This window comes from Mesoplodon densirostris, chromosome 3 (assembly GCF_025265405.1).
Source record: "Mesoplodon densirostris isolate mMesDen1 chromosome 3, mMesDen1 primary haplotype, whole genome shotgun sequence".
In the NCBI taxonomy this organism is placed as follows: domain Eukaryota; kingdom Metazoa; phylum Chordata; class Mammalia; order Artiodactyla; family Ziphiidae; genus Mesoplodon; species Mesoplodon densirostris.
In genome coordinates this window covers 146,483,339-146,500,963 of record NC_082663.1, presented here as the reverse complement: position 1 = coordinate 146,500,963, position 17,625 = coordinate 146,483,339, and positions in this window count along the sequence as shown.

Sequence of the window (17,625 nt, the reverse complement as noted above, 5' to 3'; positions counted from 1 at the left end):
AAGACCCTGTGCCACAACTACTGAGCCTACACTCTAGAGCCCACGAGCCACAACTACTGAGCCTGCGTGCTGCAACTACTGAAGCCCACATGCCTAAAGCCCGTGCTCTGCAACGAGAAGCCACCGCAATGAGAAGCCCACACACCACAACGGAGTAGCCCCCGCTCGCAGCAACCAGAGAAAGCCCGCGTGCAGCAACAGAGATCCAACACAGCCAAAAATAAAATCAATTAATTAAAAAATAGATAAATAGGGCTTCCCTGGTGGCACAGTGGTTGAGAGTCTGCCTGCTGATGCAGGGGACACGGGTTCAATGCCCCGCTCCGGGAAGATCCCACATGCCAGGGAGCGGCTGGGCCCGTGAGCCATGGCCACTGAGCCTGCGCATCCGGAGCCTGTGCTCCACAACAGGAGAGGCCACAACAGTGAAAGGCCCACGTACCGCAAAAGAAAAAAGATAAATAAAAAATAATCTCATAAAAAAATGAAAGAGGGCCTCCCTGGTGGCGCAGTGGTTGAGAGTCCACCTGCCGATGCAGGGGATATGGGTTCGTGCCCTGGTCTGGGAGGATCCCATATGCCACGGAGCGGCTGGGCCCGTGAGCCGTGGCCGCTGAGCCTGCGCATCCGGAGCCTGTGCTCCGCAATGGGAGAGGCCACAACAGTGAGAGGCCCGCATACCGCAAAAAAAAAAAAAAAGAAAGAGAAGAAATTACAACTAATATCACAGAGATACAAATAATCATAAGAGAATACTACGAAAAAAGATGAATATTATAAACAGTTATATGCCAACAAACTGGACAACCTAGAAGAAATACGTTCCTAGAATCATACAACCTTCCAAAAGTGCATCAGGAATAAATAATCTAAACAGACTGATTATTAGTGTTGAAATTGAATCAAAAACTCCCAAAAACCAAAAGTCCAGGCCAGACGTCTTCACAGGGGAATTCTACCAAACGTATAAAGAAGACTTAAAGACCTTTTTTTTTTTTTTTTGGCTATGCCATGCTGCATGAGGGATCTCAATTCCCCAATCAGGGATTGAACCCATGCCCCCTGCATTGGAAGCATGGAGTCCTAACCACCTGACCACCAGAGCAGTCCCTTAATACCTATTCTCAAACTATTCCAAAAAACTGAAGAGGTGGAAACACTCCCAAATTCTTTCTATGAGACCACCATTACCCTGATACCAAAACTAGAAAAAGGCAGTATAACAAAATTAAACTACAGGCCAATATCCCTGATGAATATAGATGCAAAAATACTCAACAAAATATTAGCAAACAGAATTCAACAATCTGTAAAAAGGATCATTCACAATGATCAAGTGGGATTTATTCCAGGGATGCAAGTATGGTTCAACATCCGAAAATCAAGCAATGTGATACACCACATTAACAAAAGGAATAAAAAAAATCACACAATCATTTCAGTAAACGAACAAAAAACATCTGATGAAATTCAACATCTATTCATGATAAAGACTCTCATCAAAGCTGGTATAGAGGGAACGTATTTCAATATAATGAAGGCCATTTATGACAAGCCCACAGCTAACATACTCAATGGAATGCTGAAAGGTTTTTGTCTAAAATCAGAAGTAAGACAAGGATGCCTACTCCTATCACTTCTATTTAACACAGTATTGGAAGTCCTGGCCACCAGTATCAAATGAGAAAAAGAAATAAAAGGCATCCAGATTGGAAAGGAAGAAGCAAAACTGTCACTATTTACAGATGACATGGTACTATATATATTAAAAAACCCTAAAGTCTCCATCAAAAAACTATTAGAATGTATGGTTGATTCACTTTGTTGTGCAGTGGAGGCTAACACAACATTGTAATTGTAAAGCAACCATACTCTAATAAAAATTAATTTAAAAAAACTATTAGGGGCTTCCCTGGTGGCGCAGTGGTTGAGAGTCCGCCTGCCGATGCAGGGGACTAGGGTTCGTGCCCCGATCCCGGAAGATCCCACATGCCGCGGAGCGGCTGGGCCCGCGAGCCATGGCCGCGGAGCCTGTGTGTCCGGAGCCTGTGTTCCGCAACGGGAGAGGCCACAGCAGTGAGAGGCCCGCGTACAGCAAAAAAAAAAAATAATAAAAAAATAAAAAAAATAAAAATAAAAAAACTATTAGAACTAATAAATGAATTCAGTAAAGTGGCAGCATACAAAATTAATACACAGAAATCTGTTGCTTTTCTATATGGTAATAACTATCAGAAAGAGAAAGCAAGAGAACAGTCTCATTTAAAAACATATCAAAAAGAATTAAATTACTAGGAATAAACTTAACCAAAAAAGACCTATACTCTATAAAACACTGAAGGAAATTGAAGATGATATTACAAAGAAGTGGAAATATATTCCATGTTCATGGATTGGAAGAATTAATGCTGTTAAAATGTCCATACTACCCAAAGCAACTACAGATTTAATGCAATCCCCAGCAAAATACTCACAACACACAACTAGAACAAATAATCCTAAAGTTTATGTGGAACCAGAAAAGACCCTGAATACCCAAAAAAATCTTGAGAAAAAAGAACAAAGCTTGAGGTACCACATTCCTTGACTTCAGACTATACTACAAAGCTACAGTAATCAAAACAGTATAGTACTGGCACAAAAACAGACACACAGAACAATGGAACAGAATAGAGAGCCCAGAAATTAACCCACACATTTATAGTTAATTAATCTACAATAAAGGAGGCAAGAATACACAATGGAGAAAAGACAGTCTTCAATAAACGGTGCTGAGAAAATGAGCTCATGTAAAAGAATGAAATTAGAACATTTTCTCACACCATGTATAAAAAAAACTCAAAATGAATTAAAGACCTAAATGTAAGAACAGAAACCATAAAATCCTAGAAGAAAACAGGCAGAACACTCTTTGACATAAATCACAGCACTGTGTTTTTGGATCTTTCTCCTAAAGCAAAGGAAACCACAGCAAAAATAAACTAATGGGCTTTAATTAAACTTAAAAGCTTTTGTACAGCAAAATAAACCACTGACAAAATGTAAAGACAATCTACTGAATTGGAGAATATTTTCAAATGATATGACTGATAATAGGTTAATATATAAAATATATAAACAGCTCATATAACTCAAGATTTTAAAAAAATCCTATTAAAAAATGAACAGAAGACCTGAAAAGACATTTTCCCAAAGAACACATACAGATGGCCAACAGGCACATGAAAAGATACTCAACATCACTTATCATCAGATGAATGCAAATCAAAACTACAATGAGATATCACCTCACACCAGTCAGAATGGCTATCATCAAAAAGACCATAAATAACAAATTTGGCGAGGATGTGAAAAAAAGGGAACCCTCGTATTCTGTTGGTGGGAATGTAAATTGGTACAGCCACTATGGAAAACAGTATGGAGATTCCTCAAGAAACTACAATATGGTCCAGCAATTCCACTCCTTTGGGTATATATCCAAAGGAAATGAAAACAATAATTTGAAAAGATACATGCACCCCAATGTTCACAGCAACATTATTTACAGTAGCCAAGATATAAAAGCAACCTAAGTGTCCATCAACACACGAATGGATAAAGAAGATTCACAAACTGAAATATTATTCAGCCATAAAAAATAATCAAATTTTGCCATGTGCAATAGCATGGATAGACCTGGAGGGTATTATGCTTAATGAAACACGTCAGACAAAGACAAATACTACATGTTATCACTTACAGGTGAAATCTAAAAAATGAAGGAAACAAATGAATATAATAACAGACTCAGAGGTATAGAGAACAAACTAGTGGCTATCAGTGGGGAAGGGGAAGAGGGGCCAGTAAGATCAGGGTAGGGGACTAAGAGGTAGAAGTTATAAATACTATGTATAAAATAAATAAGCTACAAGGATATACTGTACAGCACAGGGAAAACAGCCAATATTTTGTAACAACTTTAAATGGAGTATAATCTATTAAAATATTGAATCATTATGTTGTACACCTGAAACAAATACACTATTGTAAATCAACTATACGTCAACAAAAAATTTTAAAAAATAAAATAAAATCGACATTGCAACTTTGGGATAAACACACACTAAAACCCAAAAGCTGGGACTTCCCCTGAGGTGCGGTGGTTAAGAATCTGCCTGCCAATGCAGGGGACATGGGTTCAATCCCTGGTCTGGGAAGATCCCACATGCCACGGAGCAACTAAGCCTGTGAGCCACAACTCCTGAACCCACACACCACAGCTACTGAAGCCAGAGTGCCCTAGAGCCTGCACGCCACAACTACTAAGCCCACGTGCCGCAACTACTGAAGCCTGCACACTCTAGGGCCTGCGTGCCACAACTACTGAGCCTGTGTGCTGCAACTACTGAAGCCCTCACACCTAGGGCCCACGCTCTGAAACAAGAGAAGCCACCGCATATAAGAAGCCCACACACTGCAACGAAGAGTAGCCCCCACTTGCAGCAACTAAAGAAAGCCCTCGCACAGCAACGAAGACCCAACATGGCCAAAATAAAAAAAAATAATAATAATAAATAAAAACGAAAACCAAGGGGCTTCCCTGGTGGTGTGGTGGTTGGGAGTCCGCCTGCCGATGCAGGGGACGCGGATTTGTGCTCTGGTCTGGGAGGATCTCACGTGCCGCGGAGCGGCTGGGCCCGTGAGCCATGGCTGCTGGGCCTGCATGTCCGGAGCCTGTGCTCTGCAGCGGGAGAGGCCACAGCGGTGAGAGGCCGCGTACCGCAAAAAAAAAAAAAGAAAAAAACCGAAAACCAAAAAAACTCACAAATACACATTACTGCCATGAAATAACAGAGTAGTCCTGTCTCACCTGGAGCCAGAGAGGTAAATGGTGTGCCATGTTGCACACCTGGCAAAGAGTAATGGGTTCATTTCACAGGTAAGGCAACATAAGCCCTGAGTAATGTGACTCTTCGCTCATCAAGGCAATAAAATACATGCATAGGATTACGCACGCAACAACTCTACCTAATGCATACAGATCAGGAAGCTGTCTTAGAGAACAGCATTCTCTGGCCCATTTCAGTTCCTCCTAGATCAACAAGCAGCATGACCGCTCCAGCCCAGACCAAAGAAATCTGCATTGTAAAGGCAGAACCTAAAGCTGAGTCTCTGGAAAAAAAAGCATTAACGAGGACTTATCATGGGACATATGATAGGCTGTCATCCTACAAGGCTGAAGGTGAAATGTGCATAAACACTCTTTTCCTGAACCAAGATCATTTCAGGGCAGCTTAAGAATGTAAGTGGATAGGGCCATCTCCATCCCCCTGGAGATATTATCTGGAGCCTTGCTTCATATCAATCATAAATCAACAAATATTAATTATCATTCATCCAACATGATAAATTAGTTCTTCCTATGTAGTTGACATATATGAAAGCTACTAAAACTGTGTGCTCTATAACAAGAGTATCAGTAACATCAACTACCACTTACAACCATCATGTATGAGATGTCTCACTAGGAGTTTATAAGTCCCTTATATATTTGGAACAACTTCAGTATTTGAATCTGCTCTTTCAACTGTAAATTTTGTATGATCTAAACACTAATCAAGGGACTCCCCTGGCGGCTGAGTGGTTGAGAATCCGCATTTCCACTGCAGGGGTCACGGGTTCCATCCCTGGTTGGGGAAATAAGATCCCACATGCCGCGTGGCGTGGCCAAAACATATATATAAATAAATAAACACTAATCAAGTAAAGCTGATAAAAATTTACAGTGCAGTGAATTTTGGACACTTTAAATGAAGAAAGTAATGTAAAATATCTCATTTTTAGTAGATTACATGCTTAAGTAATATTTTAGGATATATAGGGTAAAATAAAATATATTCTTATAAATAAGCTAACTTTTTCATTTGTTATTGTTGGTACTGAAAATATTTTCACTGTATAATCTATACATTATATTTGGTTTTTTAATCATTATTATTTTAATTTTATTGAAGTATTCATAATGTTGTGTTAGTTTCAGGTGTAGAGCAAAGTGATTCCATTATATATATACATATATACATTCTTTTTCAGATTCTTTTCCCATATAGGTTATTACAGAATATTGAGTAGAGTTCCCTGTGCTCTACTGTAGGTCCTGGTTAGTTATCTATTTTATATATAGTAGTGTGTGTATGTTAATCCCAAGCACCTAATTTACGCCTCCCCCCTACACACTATATATGTATTGGACAGCAAGAGTGTAGGCTGCTGGAGAAGTATGAAGCTTTGGGCCTCCTTCTGGGATCTTATGATAGGCTTACTATTCCTTTATTCTTTTAGTAAATAATTAGGAAGTTATTAATAGTACTATACAAAGAAAATGTCTAGGCATTATGATTCAACATTCCTACTGGAGGATACAGACAATAATAACTGATGTATCAAGACATCAGTGAGGACTTCCCTGTTGGCGCAGTGGTGAAGAATCTGCCTGCCAATGCAGGGGACACAGGTTCGAGCCCTGGTCCTGGAAGATTCCGCATGCCGCAGAGCAACTAAGCCCGTGCACCACAGCTACTGAAGCCCGCGCACCCACAGCCCGTGCTCGGCAACAAGAAAAGCCACATGAGAAGCCCGTGCACTGCAACAAAGACCCAATGCAGCCATAAATAAATAAATAAATAAAAAGACATCAGTGATATGGGAAAACGAGCAGGTAAGAAAATCACACACACACACACACACACACATACACAGAGAGAGAGAAAGAAAGCACATATATTCTGCTGATTCCTAGGGAAAATAATGAAACAAAAGGAAAATAATCATTGGTTCTTCCACATCTGACTCAAAAAAAAAAAGAATTTCAAAGCTTTTACGAAAGAACTCAGAATTCATGAAAGAACTGAGAAGCCCCCATAATTCTCAGTTGGAAACAAACAAGTCTGCTGCCCTATCATACACTGTTCAACATCTATTTTACAAATCTTTTCAAACAACTGCCTTTTCATATTATTTATCAGTTCAATTTTCTACCAAATTCACTTTTATGTTTATTCATTTCTTCCACAGACATCCTTCGTGTTCCTTTCTCTTCTAACATTCTGTATTTAGGGTTAATTTCTTTTGTTAAATATCAATAACCTTTAATATATCAAACAAAGCCCAACAGACCAAATGCTAATGTACAAAATGGTATTCAAATGATGACAAACAATGAAAGTTCCACAGATATAAATATCAGTGAAACAAATTCGCCCTCACTAACTCCACAGTACTTATTCTTCAGTTGAGAAGACTAAAACTCAAAACATAATGGTCATAAAAAAATATGTGTTTAGGGGCTTCCCTGGTGGTGCAGTGGTTGAGAGTCCGCCTGCCGATGCAGGGGACACGGGTTCGTGCCCCGGTCCGGGAAGAGCCCACATGCCATGGAGCGGCTGGACCCATGAGCCATGGCCGCGGAGCCTGCGCGTCCGGAGCCTGTGCTCCACACGGGAGAGGCCACAACAGTGAGAGGCCCGTGTACCGCAAAAAAAAAAAAAAAAAAAGTTGTTTAGATTCTTAGTATAAATATACGTACTACTAGGGGTCTCAAACTACAGATCCTTGGCCTGAATGAGCCCAAAATGTCTTTTAGTCAGGTGGTTTCTAATAGAATGTTGCACTTTAGGCATATTTTAATTGGATATAATTAACGTCTAATCAAATACACAGATATTAAGTATTTAGTGGATGAGTTTTAACAACTACATATACACATATACACAACTGCATATAAATGTGATCACCTTTCTATTCAAGATACTGAACACAGTTATCTCCCTGAAAAGCTTTCTTGCCCCTTCCAGTCCATTCCTTCACACTCACTCCCAGACAAGAACTTTCTGATTTCACTCAGGTACTAGGTACACAATGCAATATATGCATATTAAGCAGTTCCCACATTATTTTTCAAATGTATATACTAGTTGATTTTCCTCTGTTTAATGAAAAATATGTGTGAAATATATTAAAATCTCCCACTAGAACTGCAGATTTGTCTACTTCTACTCCTGTCATTCAGTGTTTGAGATATTTGCAAGAATATTATTGAGGGGATATACATTTTATTTTTTAATTTTTGGAGAAACAGAATCTTTTATACAATGACCTCAGTATTTGCAGCAATGCTTTTTCACAGCGTTGTCTAACATTAGGATCAGCTTTTGCTTGGAGAGTTTTTGTCTGGGTTTTTTTTTTGGTTTTTGCACATCATAGGTAACACTGTGTCTGTTTTGGATGTCAGTGTCTACCAGTACAAAGAATAGCACAGAGTCAGGCCCGATGAAGTCACTCAGTGATTGGTGATTGAAAAACACCAGAGGTCCTTCACATTTACTCTTCAAGTACATCTACATTATAGCTAAATAACTGTACATAACACAACATATATTTCAGTCTTCGGAAATGTATTTAATGACTCTAAGAATGTATGTGTGGGGTGTTCCCTGGCGGTCCAGTGGTTAAGATTCCACGCTTTCACTGCTGAAGCCAGGGTTCAATCCCTGGTCTGGGAATTAAGATCCTGCAAGCCACAGTGTGGCCAAAAAAACAAAAACAGAAAGAAAGAATGTAAGGGTGGGAGGAACACCATCTTCTTCTGAGGACTCACACCAGCGTCAGCTTATCTGCACACCTTTAACTTGTTTCCCACAAGTCCATGTTTGCCTGGACACCTAGTGCTCTAGGTCCTGCACTGCCAGTGGCACCCCAATTACCCCTCTACATCTTCCCACAGTCATGGCTCTTCTGCAGCCCAGAGGGATGCTTCCTCCTTGCCCAGTGACTGCTGACTACTTCTAGCCCTGGCAACCTAGAAAACTTCTTCACCATCTAACAGGCTGCCACACCCCCTTCTCCAGCAAGGTCTGAAGTCCAGTCTTCAGGAGAGAACCCCCCCTCCAAGTTTGGGCCTTCCCTAGGTACTCTCCATGAACTCTAGGATATGCGTTAGAATTCTCTTTACATCTTTATATCACAATTCTCCAGCTTAAGTGTGATTTCTGCTTCCTAATTTCATGTAGACTCATATAGAATTGAGAACAGTGATCCCTGGAGACAAAGCAGTAAAGATAAGATTTGGGATATGTTTGGTGAGGCCTTTGGACTCGGGCATAGAGCTCAGCACCTTACCAATGGAAAAGACATTCACAGAATTACAATGGTCAAGCTATCCCCTATGGTGATTATGGTATTCACCTTGGGAGACTAGGCAAATGCTACACTTAATGGTACAACAATAATGATGATTAAAATGGATGTGATGAGTGATGGATTCTTTTCAGTATAGCTACCCAGAAAACGATACAGTCCGATCTGCTACCTTGGAGCTCAAGTCAAATTCTGAGACCAGAGAGATTCCATGACAGGTTAAAAACTCTTTTCATGTGGTAACACAGGGAAGATATTGCTAAAAATCATATGTAAAGTTCAATTATTCAACACGGTTAAAGTCAGCCTCACATACTTTTTCATGTGAAAATGAGGGTACTGATCAGAGAAGAATGAGACAGGAAACTTGGCACGGGGACATCTACATGGACCCAGATGAAACTCACAATCCTGACCCCCCCAAGACACTCTGAGCCTCCCTTATCAAGGAAGTAGCTAGTCCTTAGGTTTCTGAGGAGACTCGCCTTCCTCTGCTTGATAATCTCACTTGGAGCAGATGCCTTGGAAGGAATGCTCATTCTCAAGACCCACCACAATTACCTCCTGTTGTCTCTAGACTCACAACTAGTGCAAAATCCAAATGGACAGGTGTGCACCATAAGCCAGGAGAAAATCGCTTACCTACAAAAGAAATCCACTCAGCAAATATATATCAGAAGAGACCAGGGAACATGTGTAAGAATGGATTCTCAGGTTGTTAGACCAAGAAGATTGGAATATAATCTAAACAAGCCAACTGACTGACATGGTGTGCTTGTTAGTCTGGACTTAATATATTAGCTCATGGACTTGGAGATGGTTCTAACAGCTTACTTTGTTGAATGGCTGAAATTTGGACTCAGCGGTGACCTACATTTAATAAGGCTGATTTCAGTCACCAATACAGGAATTATATTAGAGGGCTGACCACCAGGCGTAAGTCTAGAATTCTACAGAGGCTCCAGGCCCTCTCTGAGTTCAGACCCTCTGATAGCTGGCTTAATGAAGTATGTGACCTTGTGTGTAGAAACTTTTTGTGGCCTCTCTAGGAATCAAAGGTAGCCTCAAACTGGCACCAGCAAGCTGTTCTACAGCTGTAAGGAAATGAATTTTTCAGGTTACCCAAGTGACTGTAGAACAAGTATCTTCCCTGGTTAAGGTCTCGTTAAGTTTTCCTAATTAAGCATGATGAAAAAGCAACTCAACAAATGCTTTCACTACAGTGTGGAGAGATATCCTGAGAAGAGTACCTGTCTAAGTTCTATCTGTACTCCTGACCCAAAGAAACTGTGAGATAATAAATGTGTGTTGTTTTAAGGCTCAAAATTTGTTTTAACATGTTAGGCAGCAATGGATAACTAATACATACACCTTCCCTAATGAGGTCTGCATCAGAGGGCCATGCTCTTTTTTTTCCCACTATGGTTTATTACAGGATATTGAATATAGTTCCCTGTGCTATATAGTAGGACCTTGTTGTTTATCCATCCTATATATAGTAGTTTGCATCTGCTAATCCCAAACTCCCACTCCATCCCTCCCCTACCTACTCTCCCTCTTGGTAACCACAAGTCTGTTCTCTATGTCTGTGAGTCCCTTTCGGTTATATAAATAAATTAATTTGTGTCATATTATAGATTCTACATATAAGTGATATCATATGGTATCTGTCTTTCTGACTTATTTCTCTTAGTATGATAATCTCTAGGTCTATCCATGCTGTTGCAAATCGCACTGTTTCTTTTTTATGGCTGAGTAAAAAAGATATATATATAAATATACAGAGATATTTATATCTATATCTGTCTATCTATATATATAGATAGATAGATATGTATATCATATCTTATTTAACCATTCATCTGTCAGTGGACTTTTAGGTTGTTTCCATGTCTTGGCTATTGTAAATAGTGTTACTATGAACATAGGGGTGCATGTATCTTTTCAGATTATAGTTTTGTCCAGATATATGCCCAGGACTGGGAATGTCGGATCACACAGCAACTCTATTTTTAGTTTTTTGAGGAACCTCCACACTGTTTTCCATAGTGGCTGCACCAATTTACATTCCCACCAACAGTGTAGGAGGGTTCCCTTTTCTCCACACCCTCCCCAGCATTTGTTATTTGTAGACTTTTTAATGATGGTCATTCTGGCTTGTTTGAGGTGGTACCTCATTGTAGTTTTGATCTGCATTTCTCTAATAATTAGCGATGTTGAGCATCTTTTCATGTCCCTATTAGGGCCATGCTCTCTTTTATGTCTGGCTTCTTTCACTCAACATTATGTTTGTGAAGTTTATCCACACTGTTGCATCTACCTTTGATTTATTCCTTCCATTTGCTTCAGAGTTTTCCAATGGTATAAGCATACCACAATTTGTCCATTCTTCTGTTAATCCACATTTGAATTGTTTCCAACTTAGGATTCTTTCAGATAACACTGGAATGAAAAGTTTTTACTTTTATCTTGATACACATGTGAAGGCATATGTGAAAATTTTAAATTGTTTTCCAATGAACTCAACCAACAGTATATGCACATCCTCACCAACTTTATCTTCAGAACCTTCATCAATTACTTCACTATGTCACAGCTACTTCACTGGGACCAAGAAGTGGCAAATACACAAAGTAATATGGAAATTGCCACATCACATGGACACTTCAGTGCTTTGTGGCAACCCACATTGCCAGGGGAATCTTCTCATCATTTACCTATGGAGTGATCCTAGTCCCCTAGATACATCAGTGTCTATAAGGAGTCAAACAGGACTGGTTACTCTGGATGAACCTTTAGGGAATCAGAGGCCTCTTTTCAGTAGGAAAAGGTATCTCCAAACCACCATATGTTTACGTAGATAAGCATTTGCTCAGATTATAATAACAAAGTGAATTTTCATGGAGAAGTTATTTTTCAGTGCTCAGACACTGATTCTGATTAAATTGTTGAATTTGTTGTTCATAAAATTAAAACACATTCATATTTTCTCTTGATTCACAGCATTTAAAAAGATACTACTTGTGGGCTTCTGTGGTAGCGCAGTGGTTGAGAGTCCACCTGCCGATGCAGGGGATGTGGGTTCGTGCCCCGGTCCGGGAAGATCCCACATGCCGCGGAGCAGCTGGGCCCGTGGGCCATGGCCACTGAGCCTGCGCTCCACAGTGGGAGAGGCCACAGCGGTGAGAGGCCCGCGTACCGCAAGAAAAAAAAAATCCATGCTGTGGATGGATTTATAAAAAAAAAAAAAAGGCAAAAAATTTTCCTTATGTTTCTCCGTAATAAATTCTGGTCATGCTTTTTAAACTTGATCAGCAACGGAAAAGTGGCAAAGACCTATGGAAGGGAATTTATAATACTGAACAAAAGTATATTTTCCCTTTGACCTACAAAAATAACCTGAGAAGCTCACCCTGAAAATACACCCCTACAAATGTGAAACAATATATACACAAGTTTACTCACTGCAAGTTATTAACAAATGCCAAGTCAATTGTTAGAAAGGCTGCTGAGCAACAGGATATTCTGTGCATCAATGTATCAGCCCACAGTATTTTTTCCTCAAACAGAAAACTATATTTAAAACAGACTGCTCTAGTGATCACTACCTTCATCAAGTAATCAAACTTAGCATTACAAATCAAAGGATGGCATACATTTATATCTTCCTGACAGAATGCAATTTGATGGACACATCACCCTCAATATATCCTGAACTTATCTTGAAGCCTCTACACCGGGAGTTGGCACCCTTTGGTCACAGGCCTGTTTTTGTAAATAAAGTTTCTCTGGAACACAGCTATGCCCATGGCGGCTCACCCAGTACAAAGGCAAAGCTGAGTAATTCCACACCTATCTGGACCTTTTCAGATAAAAGGTTTGCGAACCTCTGCTCTGGATCCAATTGCCATTTCACAGGAAATATTGATACATGACATGGAGGAAACATTTAAACACAGCCTGAAAATAAAATGTGAACTATCAAAATGTGTGACTTTCTAGAAGACTGGGTGTGACTTCAAAAAGTCAATATATTGCACAAACAATATGAACTGATCTGGTAAAAAAAAAGACTAAAAGACAAAAACAGTCACTACATATAAACTTTGACTCGGTCTTAGATCCAAAAACAACCAAAATAATATTTTGGAACAACACGGAAAAGTTTAGTTTTTACACAGAGTAGACAATAGATTATGATATTATCTTTAATTTTTGTGGGCAAAATAGTATTTTGGCTTTACTAGGACAATATTCCTATCTTTAAAAGGTGCATTACCAAGACTTCCCTGGTGGCACAATGGTTAAGAATCCGCCTGCTAATGCAGGGGACACAGGTTCGAGCCCCGGTCCGGGAAGATCCCACATGCCACGGAGCCACTAAGTTCATACGCCACAACTACTGAGCCCACATGCCACAACTACTGAAGCCTGTGTGCCTAGAGCCTGTGCTCCACAACAAGAGAAGCCACCGCAATGAGAAGCCCGTGCACTGCAACGAAGAGTAGCCCCTGCTCGCAGCAACTAGAGAAACCCCACGCAGCAATGAAGACCTAATGCAGTCAAAAATAAATAAATAAATATAGTGATGGAATTAAAAAAATTTTTAAAAGATGCATTACCAAATATATAAAGCTCAAGTATCATGTATGCAATTTATTTTCAACTTACTTTCAAACAGTTCACTATACAATGCATTTATTTATTTGAGAGAGCAAACATGCAAAATACTAAATAAAAATAAGTGAATCTGGGACTTCCCTAGTGGCGCAGTGGTTAAGAATCCGCCTGTCAATGCAGGGGACACGGTTTCGAGCCCTGGTCCGGGAAGATCCCACATGCCGCGGAATAACTGAGCCCACGCGCCACAACTACTGAAGCCTGCGTGCCTAAAGCCTGTGCACCGCAATAAGAGAAGTCACCACAACGAGAAGGCCGCGCACTGCAAGGAAGAAAAGCCCCCACTCGCCACAACTAGAGAAAGCCCGCGCGCAGCCAAAAAAAAAAAAAAAGTGCATCTACCATAGTGAACATTCATTGTGCTAGATGTTCAGATTTTCTTTAGCCTAAAGATTTTATGGAAAAAAAAAACTGGGTGCAGTGGGGACACATGTACTCCAAAAATCCTGTTAATGGTAAGCTCAATTATTCTAGAACCAGTGTCATAAATCCTCCCATCTTTTTCTCCTGAGGACCCGGTTTTAACTCTGTGCACGTGTACCGATCTAAGTTCAGATGAAAAGATGGCTAAGATCCTTGCTTTTCTTTAGATGAAAGACTTGTGGTCTACATACATATATATTAATATACAGAAATTAGCACACCATGGATACCCAAGAAAGCATCTCATCTTTCTACCTGTATGTACTGTTCAAAAATAAAGCACATGCAAAGATGAAAACAAATTCTCAAATGAAACTGCGTAAGAAAAGGGGAGGCTCTTTTCTTTACATAAGAAAAGAGTAGCCCCCGCTCACCGCAACTAGAGAAAGCCCGTGTGCAGCAAGGAAGACCCAACGCAGCCATAAAGAAATATATAAATAAATAAAATTTTAAAAAAATAGAAGAGAGGAGCCCTGTGAAACAATTTCCCTTGCCAGCCAAAGAATGGCTGGTTCTACTAAGATTGAATCATTGGCACCATAGTGGCTGACCTTCGCACATCCTGAAAGGAATTCATATGTGTTCTGAATGAGGCACTCTGTGCTCTGGGAAAACTGGCAGAACATGCCTTCAGATAGTTAGATATTTTCAGAAGAAAATTTTATGAACCCCAATTCTTGCATTCTCCTATAAACTAAAGTATCTGTTCCTCCTGACTAGCAGGAACCTTGCGCCAAGATGCTTGATTATGTGAAATAAAATCCTTATTTATGGCAAGACAAGGAAAATTCAGACATAAAAAACTCTTCTCTACCCTTTGGCCTCCCCTCTCCCCCCACTGTGTATTGTGTACCCACATTATGCATTGACCAAACCTCCCCCATCCACAGGAATACCTGCTCAACCATAAACAGCAACATTCTCCGAGCATCAAGACAACTTAAAAGGTAACAACCCTTCTTGAACTTGTAAAGGGTCACAGAACCCACCACGATGGCGCTTCAATCTGGATTATGTAAACTGTCAATAATGCACCACTGAGGGACTTCCCTGGCGCTCCAGTGATTAAGACTACACGCTTCAAGCACAGGGGACGTGGGTTCCATCCCTGGGAACTAAGATCCTGCATGCTGCGAGGTGTGGCGGGAAAAAAAAGTCATTTAATGTAAAGCCCTTTGTCTCAAAAAACTTATATAAACTGAGTCTTGACTTCTAAAAGGCGAAACACTTCTCAGACCGTTCTGAGATGCTCTTCCAGGGTTATAATCCTCAAATTTGGCTTGCATAAAATTTTCCAATTCTTTCTTAGATCGACTGATTAATTTTTTGTGGTCAATTATACATACCCTTCTCCAAAACCACATATATACTAACATTCCCCCTTACCTCTTCAGAACTATTTCTCAGAGCTATCTCAGAGGCTGACTCCTGGGCAACAGTCCTCAGTAACACACTCAATAAACTCAACTCACAACTCTTGCAGTTTCAAGTGGACACCCTCATACTCACACGAACACGGCAGGATCACTACCTTCATGATAACCAGAAGGCGCAGGAGCCTGAGCAACCTGGCTGGAACAGCGGATATTCATGTCCTCATGGACTAAAGTCACAGGCTTCCGAATAGGGAAGCACGTGCATGACGAAACCCGCAGACGCCCCTTGCCGCACCTACGAACTCGCTGAAGGCGGGGGCTCAGGTCCGGGCGAACGTGAGGGGAGGGTCCAGGCCTGCCCAAGGAGACCCCTCTGAAAGCCCGAGCCAAACCTGTCCTTTAATGCGCTCCGTGCATCCCAGAGCACTCCCTTAACGCGGGCCTCACCAAGGACACGCTGCAACGCACGACGACCAAAGCGACTCCCTCCTCGAGGCGCGCAACCGCGGGACAGAAGACTGCCGCGCACCAGTGACGCACTTCCGCTTCCTACCTCGGGCGGGGCGGGGCGGGGCGGGGCTCTGAGGTTGGGGCTGTCAGCCAAGTTCCACCATTGCAGGAGGAAACTTGTCGTTTCTCTGCACGTTGCGGTTGAGGGGCGTGAGGTCGATTCGGGGTCGGGGCCGGGCGCAGGAACAGGCCCAGCGGACAAAGTTGAGGCTGGAACTAGGCCTGTGGGCGGGGCTACGGCCAGAGGGCGGGGTCCACAACCGGAAGTGATGTTGGAGGCGGTGCAAGGCCCAGCGCCAGGATTAGAGGTTAAAAGGAGAGGACGGGGCTGCGCAGGTACTCACTGCTCAGGATGCTCTTCAAGGGCTCTTCTACCTGCCTGTCCTCAACTTCCTGGAGCCCTTAGAATGATCCTCACATATTGATAAGCCTGACAATCCATGAGATAGTCTATCTCCTCCGTTCAGTCCTGTATTTAACCTTTATCTTCCTTTTTTAAAAAAAATTTGATTCCTTTATTGATGGCTAGTGCTAAATCCCACCAAACCCTTCTGAGGTACATCATGACATGTGTCTCAGAACTTTCCACTCAGTGGATGAAGAGACATCAGCCCATGCTTTCTATGAGCCAGAGGTGGTCCAAGAGAGATTAGCATCCCTATATTTCTGAGTTGCACACTCCTAAATACAGAGCAGATTCCTTCAGATATCGCATAGTGTGGTATCAGAGAAGCTTCAGGGCAAGAAGCAGAAGGTGCTTGGCATGGGCTTGTGGGAAGATGCTGTCCAACTGGAGCTGGGCAATGCTTGTCACTCCTTCCATTGAAATAATTAACAGCAGACATGGCTCAAGTAAAAGATGAGGCAAGAGGATTTTGCATTGGTGCCTGTATTAGTTTGCTGGGGCTGCTGTAACAAAATACCAGACTAGGGGCTTCCTTGGTGGCGCAGTGGTTGCGAGTCCGCCTGCCGATGCAGGGGACACGGGTTCGTGCCCTGGTCCGGGAGGATCCCACATGCCGCAGAGCGGCTGGGCCCGTGAGCCATGGCCGCTGAGCCTGCACGTCCGGAGCCTGTGCTCCGCAACGGGAGAGACCACAGCAGTGAGAGGTCCGCGTACCACAAAAAAAAAAAAAAAAAAAAAAAACACCAGACTGGGTGACTTTAACAATAGAAATTTATTTTCTCACAATCCTGGAGGCTGGAAGTTCAATATTAAGGTCTCAGTAATGCTGGTCTCCTCTGAGGCCTGTCTCCTTGTGTAACCAAAAGTAGGGTCTGGCTGCTCACTGCTCAAAAGCCAGCAGAGAGGCAAGGTTGGTGGACAGGAAAGTTTGCTTTACTTTGGATTCCAGCAACTGGGATTGAGGGCAGATGCCTGTCCAAAGGCCGACTACCCCACCACCACCACTGACAATCAGAGGGCAAGAGCTTTTATAGACGAAGGGAGGCGACTACATGC